The sequence below is a fragment of the Meriones unguiculatus genome, chromosome 10 (genome assembly GCF_030254825.1).
Source record: "Meriones unguiculatus strain TT.TT164.6M chromosome 10, Bangor_MerUng_6.1, whole genome shotgun sequence".
Classification (NCBI taxonomy): Eukaryota; Metazoa; Chordata; class Mammalia; order Rodentia; family Muridae; genus Meriones; species Meriones unguiculatus.
In genome coordinates this window covers 98,073,520-98,087,618 of record NC_083358.1, presented here as the reverse complement: position 1 = coordinate 98,087,618, position 14,099 = coordinate 98,073,520, and positions in this window count along the sequence as shown.

The following is a 14,099-nucleotide window of genomic DNA, read 5'->3' as shown; positions in this document are numbered from 1 at the left end:
TGTTCATGTAGGCACATAAAATAAAAAAAAAAAAAAGAACTTTAGGGTTGTCATGAACACTTCAAGAGTAAATAAATGCTGACCTTGGTTTTGTGATAGACATTGTCAATGTCAATGGTTATTTATTCTAGGTTTTAATATTAATTTCCTTTTTAAAAAAAAATATTTGTTTGCTGGGTGGTGGTGGCACACACCTTAATCCCAGCTCTCAGGAGGCAGATGCAGTTGGATCTCTGTGAGTTTGAGGCCAGCTTTATCTATGGAGTGAGTTCCAGGACAGCCCAGGCTATGCAGAAAAGCTCTGTCTGGAAAACACAAACAAACAGATTCATTTACTTTATCAGAAGAGGGCAGCGGGGCCCTTGGAACTGGAGTTGTGGATGGTCATGAGCACCATGTGGACCCTAAGAAACAAATCCAGGACCTCTGCAAAAGCAACAAGTGCTCTTAATGACTAAGCTGTCTCTCCAGGCCCCATTAACTTCCTTTTTTTTTTTTAATTAAATCCAATGTTTTTCTCCCCCCCCCCCCGCCAAGTGCTCACTTTCTTTGATCTTTAGTATTTTTTTTACAGTGTTCAGCAACTCCTCCTCCTCGCTTCTGTCTATCCTTGTTTCTTGACCTGCACTTTGAATTTAATTTCATTTCAACCAATATTTATTGGCCATCTCTGACACGCCAGACACAAGGCTATCATCATTCGTGTATTAACTCATTCATCAACATTAATTGAGTTCCTACTGGCTTTTGGGCAGTGTGCCAGAGACAGGATACAGAGATGAGCAAGCTGTCGTCTCTGGCCTAAGAAGCTGCCCCTCCTGGTGAGGGAGACTGCTGACTGTATCATGGAGTGGTGAGGTGAGGAGAGGGTGGAACTCAGAGCCTGGGGCCCTCTGAAAGGGAAGCAATTACTTGTCTACAGGGAACACTTTCTAAGCACTATGCTTGGCATGTGCCAAACTTTCAATAAATACTTATTACAGAAACAGAAATCTTTCTAGGCAAAGAGAATAGCACAAATGGGGTGTCAGTTAGACTTTGCTGCATAAGTAGCCACTTCCACCTCAAGGGGCAGAGTATTAGAAATGGAAGGGGGTGGTGATGAAGATAATGTTTATCAGAAAATGGCATTATTCTGTTGTTGCCACTTGTAAGTTCTGTGCAAATACATATTTAAAGCTATGTTGTATACAATGTTAATTTATAAATCCAATGTAATACATTTATAAAGTAACGTCAGTAAAATTATTATTTTCACAATACAAGATACAGAAACTAAAACAGGAAGGTTGACTTATAAGTATATACACTGCAGTCTTCAGCAAAGCCATTGTCCTCTTAGAGCTGCTGGTGAGATTTTTATATTTAACAAAACTGGGAATGGGGCTGGAGAGACAGCTGAGTGGTTAAGAGCACTGGCTGTCCTTCCAAATAACCTGGGTTCAAATCCCAAAACCCACATGGCAGTTCACAACTGTCTGTAACTCCAATTCCAGGGAATCTGACACCCTCACACAGACATACATGGAAGCAGAACACCAATGTAAATTTAAAAAAATAATAAAAAAATTTTAAAAACCTGGGAATCAATTGGTGGGTTGTAAAGAATTGAAGTTTTTAGGCTAAAGTTAGTCAGCTATGCTAGAATCAAAATCACTCAGGATATTGCTTTTAAAAAGAAAATTGGCAGGGAGGGGGTGGAATTTGGAGGGAATGAGGAGGGGGCTACGGCTCGGATACAAAGTAAATAACCTGTGATTAATATAAAAAAATAAAAATTAATATAAAAAATTTAAAAAAAGAAATCTGTCTAGTAAGGTAGTTAGATGGGACAAAAATGGCCTAAAATATGAAATGCAACATAGGCGCCATATTGTAAATTATGCAAAGATTATGCAAAATGTAGTTATTGATCAAAGTTTAATTGCTTCATTATTATTATTTTAAAGGAAATACTGAGTGTCAGAAAATCTGTAATATGGTTTATTTGAGAGATGTAAATAATGTGTATAGTCTTATCTGTGGTGGAATGGGAGGTATTTAAATTCTAGGGTTTTTTTGTTTTGTTTTGTTTTAGAAGAAAATGTTTATAAGAAAAAAAAACCCTAATAAATAGTTATATTTGGCCATAAGAAAAAAAAAAAAAAGAAAGAAAGAAAGAAAGAAAGAAAGAAAGAAAGAAAGAAAGAAAGAAATTTGGCCCTGAAATTCCAGGCCTTCTGCAGGCCATTTGGAACCACAGATTTTCACGAAGGGAGTGATGCAATCGCACTAGCTGGCAACTGCTTAAAAATAACCCCAGGTGCCCAGGTAGCTAAGTGGGAGGTAGTAGGGTAGTGGGAGGGTAGAGCAAGATGAGAGAATAGGAGGTCACCGTGCAGAGCAGTGATGAGGTCCTACTCTTTCTTGCTGTTGGCCCTGTTCCCCTTACTAGTGCTACGTAGCAAGCTTCCCTATCTGCAGACAGGAGTTTGGGAAGGACACCACTACTAGGCATTTCGCACTTGAGTTCTTCCACGTCACTGAGGACAGATGTTGGCTGGGGCTTTAGTTATCTCCCCTGGGCAGAATATCCAAGATGATTCATTCATGGTTGTCAGTTGGTACCAGCTGCCATCTCATGTACAGAACCTCTTGCGCACAGTCATTTGAGGATACTGAGGCCTTCTTACATGACACCTGGCTTCGTTCCAAGGGCAGTAGGCAGAAGCTGCCCAGATTTTCTGGCCTACACTCAGAAATCCCACAATGTCTCTTATATGAACTCTCTCAGAGGAAGCGGTCATAGTCCTGTGCAGATCTAGAAGGGTAGGGACGAGAGTCCGCTTCTTGCTGGCACACAGGCAATTCACAGTATAGAGAAGAATCTGAGATGGTAGACATTTGTGCCTATTATAAGGCATTAGTGATTAACTCTGAGATACCAATAATGATTCAGTGTTGCATCAAGGAAAGAAAGAAAAGCCTTTGCCCTTGGCTAGTTTAACCAAGAGTGAGTCCAGACTTGAATTCTCTACTTCATGTTCCCTATATCTTCCATTCTCTGTCTGCCTGTTGTATGAGTCTGAATCTGTGCCTGCCTGAAGGCTGTGTCTGTCCATGTGTGTGTGTGTGTGCGCGTGTGTTTGTCTGTCTGTCTGTTCCTAACAAAGGATTGTGTTAGTTAGTTTGTTTGTTTTTGAGATAGTGTTTCTCTGTATAGCATTGGCTGTCCTGGACTGGCTTTGTAGACCAGGCTGGCCTATAACTCACAGTGATCTGCCTGCCTCTCTGCCTCCCTGCCTCCCTGAGTGCTGGGATTACAGGTGTGTGCCACTATGCCTGGCTCTAACAAAGGATTTACTGAACAGCATAGAAAGCATCACCTGGGGGAAGGAATGTGATACTTTACAGAAATCCTTAACAGGGTTTTATAAGGGATTAAGTCACTGGCTCCAGTGATACCAACTAACCAGATAACAAACACTGCTTTCAACGTTTATGGTAGGTTTTAAAAATTTCTTTCAGCCTGGCAGTGATGGTGCACACCTTTAATTGCAGCACTTGGCAAGCAGAGGCAGGCAGAGCTCTAGAGTTCGAGCCCAGCCTACTCTACAGAGTGAGTTCCAGGAGAGCCACAGCTATACAGAGAAACCTTGTCTCAAAAAACAAAGAAAAATAAAATAAAAAAGAGAGAAAAGAGAAAATTTCTTTCAACTTCTGTATTTGCTGCTTTCAGCAAATGATACACATACATTATCTGGGTCAGGAACATGGGAAAGTACATAGCTTTAAGGTTATAGCTATGCATTAGCTCAGGTTGTAAAAGTTGTGTATATGGGAAATCCAAGACAAATAAGGTTGATTGTTACATTTTTCTCTTAAAGGCAGGTTAAACAGTTTGGGTACACAGTAGGCTAGCAGTCTTAAGTGTTTCCAGGACCTCAAAATGTATTATTAAATCTAGTTGTGTGGACCAGCAAAAGTTTCAGTCTGTTAAAATATAAGAGATATTTTTGGAATATTGCATCACCACAGCCATTTTGGCCCATCTTTGGGAAACACTATCTGACACAGCTCCCAGTTGACCTCTTCCCATCTGACCTCTTAACCCTTTTCTGATACACACACACACACACACACACACACACCTTCCTACAAGTTATTTCCTCTTGGATGTCTTCTCAACTCAAATTCAATTCTAAAATATAATTCATCATAACAACATTCATTTCCTGTACTCTTATTATTTTGGTAATGTGATAAATTGACAAAGTAGATAAAAACCTTCTATCTTTGAGTTTCCCTTTCTGAAAATGTGTGACCTTTTCATTTCTTATTCTCTGATATTTCCTCATTGCTTTACTTCATCTGCTGCCATCACTCAGGTGCAGCTGTTTTTCACCTCTTAGCCTTTCTGGCGATCTCCTTGCATGCTCCTTTCCCTTGCTCCCATTCATTTTACACACCCCTATCTATTCAGTCATTCCCTAATCCTGCATCTCACTTTCCTACCTCTGGACCGGAACCTAATGGAAGCCTATTCTTCTAACTTTCCACTATTGGGTCCCTTGGAAAGTGAGCTCTGGAACAGAGTTTAGTATTCAGGGTGTTTCTTAGGGAGTGACTCTGAGATGGACACCTACAGAAAGAAAAGAACTACAATCAAGAAGAAAAGGTGAAGCTGCAATATAAATCCAGTCACAAATTCAGCTGGCCCCTTGGGCGCTCTCAGATTAGAATACCCACCTGAAATGGAAATTTCTGGTTTCTCTGAAGACTGAATTTTGTTCTGTGATGTTTTGCTGCAAGCTGGGCAGCAAAACATCATGATGTTGTTTTGTTCAGGTTGGCTTGTGAGAGGGCACATGATGTTTTGCTGTGACCCCTCGAGGACATGCAGGAGGCATGACTTTGGCCAGCCGAGAACATCCGTGGGTGGACTTTGAGAGGACATATAAAAAAGGCCCACGCACAGGAGACACCACTGCACTGATCTTTGTGCTTCAACACTTAGCTTTGCAGAGAGAAACATTCCAGAGAGCTTCTCCAAGAAACCCAACTGAGTTTTTCTACTTTTGCTGCTTGGTGTTGGCCTTTGGACTGGATTGCTGGTATCCTGACAACTGAGTCTGGTAATCCACTAATGACCCATTGACCCTGATTAGCAGGAAGTAGAGAAAAAGGCCCCTTTCCCTGCTAATCTCCTACCTAAGGCTGGAGGGGGTTGGAAGGGAGGTAAAAATACTTAAGAACCCTAAATAAAGTTGATTTGGTGAAACATCTGAGCCTACACCCACCCCTTCTGAGGTGAGAAGACCAAGATGGCTGAAGCCTTCTGTTTTGTTCAGCCTTGAGCTGGACCACTGTGGAAAAGAACATGAGCTTGTTGAGTACCATACCTCTGTGCAGCTGAGGAAGTCTTACTTGAAGGATGATGGCTAACTGTCCACTCTCAGCACTCCCAGGAGCCAGTCACAAATCTTCCCTTCATTCAGTCTAGCTGCTTTGACCTTCTCTCTGATTTTATCATTATTATTACCACTAGTGTAGCAATAGTGTGTATGTGTGTGTTTGCGAATGATGTATGTGAGCACAGGTGCCACACAGTTCACATGCATGGAGGTCAGAAGACAACTTTCATGAGTCAGTTCTCTCCTTCCACAATGGGTTCCTGGGGTCAAGTCAAGTTGTCTTGTGCAGCAAACACTCTTACCTGCTGGGTCATCTCATAGGCCCAGCCTGACCCTACCCTCTGATTTTTTTTTTTTAATGAACATTATCTTGTTTTCCTCCCATCTCTACCTAGATTATAAGCTATTTCCACATAATGGTCAGCCCAGGAGGGAGAACACATATATTTATAGTCAGGGCTTGGGAGCTGTGCAGGGCCAAGACAAGAGTGGGGCTTGGAAGAAATGGCCATTATATTTGAACCGTGCCTGAAGTCTGACTCCACCTTTCTTTCCTCAGCACCCAGCCAGGATCCTTTTTGGTCTAACAGGTTGATATGTGTGTTTAACTAATTAGTGGCTATTAAGTGTTGCCTAAATGCCAAGTATAATTATGGTGAGTAATTATTTTTGCCCAGAGGGGAAACATTTCAGCCACTATGGAGTGAGAGAATGTTAAAAGGTAGTTTGTTTTCATGTGCCTGTGGAAGCAGTACCTCTTCTCCTGCCCTCTTAGGGTCAGGCTCTGAATGTGGATCTCATCTGTATTCCTATGCAGTCTCTGACACATACTTATCTTTCTCTTTGTAGGCAATAGACTGCCATTCATGGGGGCCTGTCTTCCTCTGGGTCTAAGGGGGTATTTTTGCCACTCCACAGTGTCTGAAATTTAACAATAGCCTCCGCCATCATAATAACACATTAGAAATAAAGCATTCTGGAGCTCCCTACATGGAAAATTTTACGTGGTTTTTATATTTAGAGTTCTGTTTCTCCCTCTGGGCAAATTTTATAAATAACCATTGGGAATGCTGAACAGAATTCAATTTCCATATTGATTCCATTTCTCTTTCCATGTAAGAAACACCAAGAAATTTTATATCTGTGACCTTTCTCCCTGAAGGCTTATAGAATTATATAATGTAAATAGACAGGGAAAGTATGTAAATGTAAATATATAGGAAAGGAAGCAAGTAAGGAAAGAAAGGTGCAAGATCATGTAAACAATGGTTTGATTAGAGAAATTAAACACACACACACACACACACACACACATTTCAGTACAAGATGCTGAATCCAGTTTGAACACATCCCAGACAAGCTCTGAGCTCCACAGCCACCCTCCCTTCTTCCATGTAATATCTGGAAATAAATCCAGATTCCTCTCAATATAATTACCTATCATAATAAAAGTGGAGGCTGTACTGTTCATCATCAGCTGAATACTTAACTATGTGCCCAGAATTATTCTAAGCTTGTATAAGTTACCTCAATTACATCTCACTTTGTCCCTGGAAGTAGCTACCACTGTTAACCCATTTTGTAAAGAAGAAACTGAGACCACACGATTAAATAATTTACCCCCAAGTATCGATCTGGTTCCAGAGCCAGGGCTCCCAATAGCTCTTAGCCATAAGCTGAAGCACACCATAGCATGTAGGGCATCTTACTTCTACAAAGAAGAGCCAGGCAGGTTAAGGTCTTGGGGTCAATGAGGACACCCTTCATGTCAGTTATCTGGAAACTGGGAGAACATTTTTTACCCTCTTTAGTGGGTACTCAGAAGTTTCTTGAAGAAATTTTTTTTCTAAAAAATTATTTATTTATTTATACATATGATTACTCTATTTGTAGGTATGCCTGCATGACAGAAGAAAGCATAAGATTCTATTATAGATGGTTGTTAGCTACCATGTGGTTGCTGGGAATTAAACTCAGAACCTCTAGAAGAGCAGCCAGTGCTCTTAACCGCTGAACTATCTCTCCAGCCCTGTTTCTTTCTTTTTTAAGATCTAATATTGAAAACTGAACTGAGAGCCTCATGATGCTAGGTGGTGTCTTACTGCAGAGTTCCAGACCCTTGGTAGAGCCTTTCTATACCTACCTCTGAGTCCAAGTCCATTGTTTTACTTGCTCAGGGAGGACTTTTAACAAAAGTGTTCTCTCAGGAAAGGGAGATGTACTTCTCTTCTGATTCACACCTGACTTCCCAGTAGTCTATAGGAAGTCTAGCACCTATCATGTACTCCTAGAGTTTCTTCCATAGCCCAGCTGCATTTGTCCAGTATCTCTGAGGCCTCACCATGTTGTAAAGCTCCAACCAGGGCAACATTTGAGTCCTTGTCACCCTGTGTAGCATCCTAGGACATCAGGCAATGTGTAGCATAAATCAAGCCCCAAATAGCTGCAGGGGAAGTACAGAATACTATAAATGGGACTCTTTGGTCATGTTGGCAAAATATTGCCACAAGCTACAAAAGAAAGCTGCTTTTCTGAAACTTTATCTAGCCAGTTAAATTTTCAGATAAGTTTTTTTTTCAATATGCAATTTCAATAATTTCTGAGAATAATGAGCAGCTTTTCATCATGGTTATGAATGCCAGGCATGGGGGCTGGAGAGATTACTCAGAGCTTAAGAGCACTGGCTGCTCTTCCAGAGGTCCTGAGTTCAATTCCCAGCAACCACATGGTGGTTCACAACCATCTATAATGAAATCTGATGTCCCCTTCTGGCATGCAGGTGTACATGCAGACAGAATACGGTATAAATAATAAATAAATAAATCTTAAAAAACAAAGAAAGAAAGAAAGAAAGAAAGAAAGAAAGGAAGAAAGAAAGAAGAAAAAAAGAATGCCAGGCATGGAGTTGCTTGGGCTGGTTCTTAACATCCAATTTATATCACTTGCTTTATAGTGGTGGTCAAGTATTGGGACCTTGGTGTGTTCATTTTCCCCTGGACAAAGGGGCCTAACATCACAGTCAAAACAATGGTAAAAGATAAAATGAGTCAGCCTGAGTCTTCAGAACTAGATCTGGTATGCGGGAACTCCCCATATGTCTTGGCTTACTTTTGGGGTTCTATCATCTTGGGGCTCTTTGAGGTCTGCAACAGATTTATGTTCCTGAGAATAGGACAGGAAGCCAAATATAGGCCAAGTATGATGGCATCTGAGTTCTATATTTCTGTTGTACACTTTCCTCAAGAGGCCACTAAGAGCCTTCCCCATCCCCAAGTGTCATTCATTTAATTCAACATGACCCTGCCCTCGGGAAACAGAGAATTCCTGGTTGTCTGAGGCCTCTGGTGAAATGCCTCTTTGATCAGCTGCCTGTGACTTTACACAAAGGCCAAGTTCCACAGCAAGTCATTCAGGCCCTGAATCACTTAGTTCCTCCACCTCATTCTAATTCCTTTCTTCACCTGGATATTAGGATTCTTCCCCTATGCCTCCACAAGATGGCCACCACCGTACCTAACTCTCCAAAGCTTGTCACTGTTATCTCAAAGAGCCAAAGATTGCATAATATTTACTTCCCTGGGTGTAGCAATGTTAATTCAAGTCACAGTAAAAAGCCAGACACCATGGTAGGTACATGCTTATGATCTTTAGGACATGGGACATGAGGATCAGGAGCTCATGTCCACCCTGGGCTGTAATCAATAGCAACAAAGAATGAAGTGAAGTGAGTACCTTCCTTTTATAGATTATGAAGCTTGGTAAGAAGAGAGGTTGAGTACTGTGGTGTCCAGAGTCACTCAGCAGAGCCAAGATTTGAAGCAGTTTCTGGACTACCCCTTGATAATCACACTAGACTGATTCTGAAGGACCTTCTCCCACTCCTGTTCCCTGAGAAAATTCTCCTTTAGCACCCCACAGTACCAACATGAAAGGCAAATGGAGAGATTCACAAAGATGTGTACACAAATTCAGGCAAGCATGGTATATCTCAAATCAGTTCTGCAGTTGAGGTGCATAGGGTTATATGCTGGAAGGAATTTCTGTGAGTGCGATTCATGTGTGTGTATGTTATATAATATACACGCCCTTGTGGGTATGGGCAGTTGTGTGTATATGTGGAGGCCAGAGGTCAATATTAGTTGTTCAGCTTAGTTTTTGAGACAGGATCTCTGTCCCAGGTAGTTTTCATTGTTAACTTAATGTTAGTCCCAGGGCTATCTCAGAATGAAAGCCTTGACTGAGGAATTGCCTAGATCGGTTGCCCTGATGTAGGAGGACCCAATCCACTGTGGACAGCACCATTTCCTGGGAAAGTGGTCTTAGGCTCTGTAAGAAATCTAAGCATGAACATGTGAGCAAGCAAACTAGAAAACATCCTCCTCCAATGGTTCCTGCTCTACTTCCTTGGCTGTGAGTGAGTTCTCTGGTCATCTCTGGTCAGATGTAATGCCACACAAAAAAGTAACATGCAGTCGTGCTTTCAGGTTTCTGCCTCGACTTCCCTTGATAGTGGGCTGTGACTAGGAAGGGTAAGCCAAATAAACTCTTCTCTCCCTAAATTTCTTATCATAGCAAAAGGCAGAAAACAGAACCCAGAGCTCCTGTTTCTGCTAGACTGGCTAATGATCTCCACCCATCTCTACCCACCCCACAGACCCACACTACCTGGATTCTGGGGCTCCCAGGGCAGGCTCTCATGTTTGCACCAGAAGCACTTTACTGAGTAAGCCATCTCTCCAGACCCTAAATAGAGTTTTGTTGTACTAACAATGGAAGTCAAATGTGAAGAATGGCCCATGCCTTATGTGCTTGTTTTGAACTCTGAGTTGAACATGGTGCATAAATGCTTGACCTATTCTCTGCTTTATTTTGTTTTTGTATCTGTTATTTGGAAGGTTGGGTGTGAAGACCACTGTCTTTCCCCTCCTGTATAATCACAAGGGCAGTATTTTCTTCTTTGTGGCCTCTCCTCATCCTTAAAGTTACTCAAAGAGCAAACAAACAACAAAACCTTTTACTCCCTGAGATAGAGTCTATGAAAGAGCTCTGGACATTCTAAATAAAAAGCACAGTATACATAGAAATAAAAGCCCTCTTTAATTCTGTTACCAGGGCTGCTCAGAGGGCTGCCTTGGAAGGGCTTTAGACCTACAGAATCATCACCACTAGTAGAATCCATTTGTGAGTCTTCTAGACCTTTTGGTTTTCAAGATCTCTTTATCAAGACAAATCTCTCAAAAATAGAGGGTTCAGAGTGGGCGTTCCACATGTGTTTGGAGAAATGGAAGTCTCAGAATGTCACTGCTGAAGTAAGGATCTGAAAGGCTATCCCGTGGGTAGGCAAGTCAAACTTCTGAGTGATGGCCTGGGCAAGAACCCGGACTTCCGGTAGATGTGTCATGGGCAGATTCAGTATCAAGTAAAGAGAGAGAGTATTCGTTTGAAGATAGCATCCGAAAACTGAAGCAACTACCCTGATAGGAAATGAGGCAACCAAGGAGGGACTTCAGATCACTTTAAGGGACTGGTCAGAGGAATAGATAATGCAACAGGTGGTGGAGCAACTTGCTGACTTGGCTTGGCCTACTCAGTCTTGTTCTCCCTAGCAAGGAAACACGCCTTGAGGGAGGGAAGAGGAGGAGCCTGTGGGGAGGTAAAAAGAAGGAAAGCAAAGCAGGAGGTGGGCTGGGCATTGGTGCTTGCTTTGGCTGAATGTAAGCAGTTAGTAGAGCTGCAGTCTTGTCTCTGACTGCTCTAGGCCCTAGAGCCTAGAACGGTACACAATCCACTTACTCAGTTAATTCAGCAAACATTTACAGGCCTGAGAGTCAATTCCCCGCAGTGGACCCACGTGGGATTGCCAGCCCTGGCGAGCCTCCGGCCTATCGACCAGCAGAGGGCACAAGAGACACGCAGATGCCAAGCCCTGCATAGCCCACTGCCTAGCTTCCCTGAGTGGGGAATCTAGGTCAAGCGGCAACATTGCCAGGGGTGGACACACTGGGGCTCACCATAGGAACTGTGAGGCCTCCTACACCACCTTGCTGCGGCTACTGGAGCACTCCTGCCTCTGGGCTTGCAGAAATCACCCGCTGCTTATAGAAGGAAGGATGAGATAGTTAGCAGGAGGGTTTGGTTTATTTTGCTTGAAGCAGCTTGCTGTAGTACTTGTTTGGTTTTTAAGATAATTCTCACTACAGACTCCAGACTGGCCTGGAACTCATGGTCCTCCTGCCATGAAATGCTGGGATTACAGGGGTGCACCACTACATGTCGGGATGGCTCAGGGTCTGGGCAAAAAAGCCAGAGAGTGTTTTTCCAGCAAACAATTAAGTAGTGGCTTGCCTCAGGCTGGGTTTTAGAGTAAAGGGGGCGCCAGACCCTGCAAAGCACCAATGGGTGGGGCAGATTCCCTCAAGAGAGTTTATAGAATCATCCAGGGCCCTCTTTAGGCTGGGAGGAAACTTCCACTTGGTTGGGTGTGGGGTGGGCTAAGTGGATGGATGTGAATAGGTGAGTGCCAGATCATATTTCTTAATGGTTAGGAGACAGACTTGGAGTCAGATTTTTTTTTTTTTTTCTCTTAGCCTTGCCAACTAGATGTCATGGAACCTTGAGTCAGTCATTTTCTGACCTCATTTTTCTCTTCTGTAAGCTGGTAGGGTGGCTATAAACATGAATGGGAGAAACCTCCAGTGTGTCAAAGTGTGGGGACTCCTCCCCTTCTGGACACTGAATGGAAACCACATACTAGAATCACACCTGTGACATGTACCTGCTATGCAGGGCAGGAAGGAAGGATGCCCACTGGGCTATTAGTCTTTCCAGTAAACCCATCCTTCAGGAATACTGTTAGGGTAGAGCCGGTAGGTTGCTCTCCATCCATGCACACGGCACCCTGCTACAAAAAGATGTGGGGGGGGCTCTTGCCCCTCAAGTCATAAGGTCTTTGAGGGCTGAGAAATTAGTAAGTTGGAGTGAGAGGGGACTTGGAGATGGAATGATACTCTAGGTCTACTCATGGACTCTTAGAAGGGCTTAGAAGGGCCTTCTGCATGTGTAGTCAAGGATTGTTTGATGTGAGCGAGCCTCAAAGACATTACGTTAAGTGAAACATGTCAGGCACAGGAAGAAAAATACTGCATACTCTCATATGAGGAAGCTAAAAAGTTGACCTCACTGAAAATGAGAGTAGAATTGTGATTACTGGAGGTTGGGGAGAGTAGGGAAAAAGGATAGGTTAATGGATAGTATTATGCAAGCGGAATACATTTTCATGTTCTATAATCACAGTAGGGAGATATAATTTATGATAATTTATTATATATTTCAAAAGAGCTGAAAGAAAGGATTTTGAATGAATCTATTTTAAAGAAGCAATATATGACTGAGGTGACAGATATGCTAAATATCTTAATCCAATCATTAATCCAAACATTGTATATAGTATTACAACTATCACCTTAAACCTCATAAAATTTGTTATAATTATTTTGAGATTAGAAAAAAAAAAAAGGTCGGGCATGGTGGCCCATCCCTGTGAAATCAGTACTGTGGGAGGCAGAGCAGGTGGATCTCTGTGAGTTCGAGGCCAGCCTGGTCTACAAAGTGAGTCCAGGACAGCCAAGGCTACACAGAGAAATCCTGTCTCAAAAAATCAAAAAAGAGAAAAAGGTGGGGGGAGGGAACACCTTGTGAGTGTTTTTTCCATTTAGGCCCTGCAGCAAGACCTGTGCTGCCCTTTCCATGCCAACAGAGGGAAGTCAGGCATGGGTGCTTCTATATAAAAACGGCTCAGCACAGCACTCCATATTTATTATTTGGCAGTAAAGCAAGAACCTTGAAGAACTAATTTGAGTTCTTAGTTTTACTGATAAAAAATAAATAAATAAATGAAAATGAGTCTCAGAGAACCACAGAAACAGGGAAAGGAATATTTCCCATTCTGTCTCATTGCTGTTAGGATATTTCTCTGTGAGCATTTGGACGTTTGGCTGGATCTCTACATAGGGGTCTCTGCCTTCAGGGGTGCTCTTCAAACAGTCCTCTCATTCGATTCTGGTCAGGGCTTATGTTACCCAACCTCAGAAGTAAGGCATCCTGAGCTGTTCCAGTCAGAGCAGCTCTGAGTACGGCAAGTACCCTAAGGCAGATATGTCCTGCATTTAGGTGTGTGATGTTGGGCATATGATTTGATAAATAGTCACCTGATTCAGAATCCTGGCAGCACTGTGTAGGGTGTGAGACCTGACACAGGATGTTCAAGCTTCCCGTGTCAGTCTCTTCCTCTGTGTGGAGACAATAGTAGTATTTACCTTAAGAGTGCTATGTGTTGTATTTTTGGCTTTTGTTTGTCTGTTTCAGTTTCTTTTAATCCAGTGGTTCTCAACCTCCCTAGTGCTGTGACCCTTTAATACAGTTCCTCATGCTGCAGTGACCCCTCAATCATAAAATCGTTTTCATTGCTACTTCATAACTGCAATTTTGCTATTGTTATGAATTGTAATGTAAATATCTGTATGTGACCCATGTGAAAGGGTCATTTGACCCCTCCCCCAAAGAGGTCACAACCCACCAGTTAAGAACCACTGTCTTAACCTGAAATTAGAAGCAAATATATACCATTTAGTTTTCTTTTGTTCTTAGAAAAGTGAAACAGCAAGATCCAAAATGTAAGAGGTAGAAGATGGTCTCTGTAATCTTCTA